Source organism: Acyrthosiphon pisum, unplaced genomic scaffold (genome assembly GCF_005508785.2).
Source record: "Acyrthosiphon pisum isolate AL4f unplaced genomic scaffold, pea_aphid_22Mar2018_4r6ur Scaffold_3358;HRSCAF=3899, whole genome shotgun sequence".
Classification (NCBI taxonomy): domain Eukaryota; kingdom Metazoa; phylum Arthropoda; class Insecta; order Hemiptera; family Aphididae; genus Acyrthosiphon; species Acyrthosiphon pisum.
Window position 1 is genome coordinate 1 of NW_021772777.1, and position 820 is coordinate 820.

Genomic DNA, 820 nt, shown 5'->3' on the forward strand with positions numbered 1-820 from the left:
GCGAGGAGTAGATATACGTATATATGTATATATACGTAACCATTAGACCAGGATGTAATAACTGATAAATATTTAATAATTCGCAGAAGAGATGACTCTCTGCATAACAACACAGATAATAAATTAGCTACCAGAACACTTTAAGAATGTAGAAAGGTTATTGTATATCAAATAGCTGTTCAAGTTTTTTATAGAAGTGGTAAAATCTGACTATATATACCAGTGTAAAATCATCGATATTTAACAGTCTTTAAGATTTCAATTCAGCACAAGGAGCTATTTGCACAACAACCACAATGCCATATCATCGATCAATAACTTCTTCGGATTCAGAGGTTAGTAAAAAATAATATATAATATCTATAATATGTAATACTGAAAAAAATTTGGAATTCAGTTGTAACACTACTCAACTCTATGGTTATAATTCATGATACAAACATATAAAATTAAAATAATATTTAATGTTTGAATACAAGTATACAACATAGAATATAATAAATACAATATAATTATAATTATGTTAATAAGTTTGACTGTATTTATAGAGTTAGATTATTACATCACTCATTCATTTTTGTAAATTAACTATGTTTAGGATGAACATTTTAGTGAAACTGTTGATAAGGAAATGAGTCCGTCAGTATCGAAAATAAAACCTAATTCAAAACGTAACGCAACAAGTGAGAAAAAAAAATCCAGAACAAAAAGCCAATGAAGATTGTAATAAAAATAATATATATTTATAATGTTCACATTAATATTTTTTTTTTTTTTTTATAGCACAAATCATACCGTGAAAATGTTGCTGAAACTTTTT

The 820-nt window shown here is 25.7% G+C and overlaps 1 long non-coding RNA gene across 1 annotated transcript; it reads left to right on the plus strand.

Moving 5' to 3' along the window:
- Positions 1-20: 20 nt before the first annotated feature.
- Positions 21-704, plus strand: LOC103311510. The gene is made up of 2 exons (XR_511246.3): positions 21-335; positions 599-704. It is a non-coding gene; the product is annotated as an uncharacterized LOC103311510 (long non-coding RNA).
- Positions 705-820: the final 116 nt, after the last annotated feature.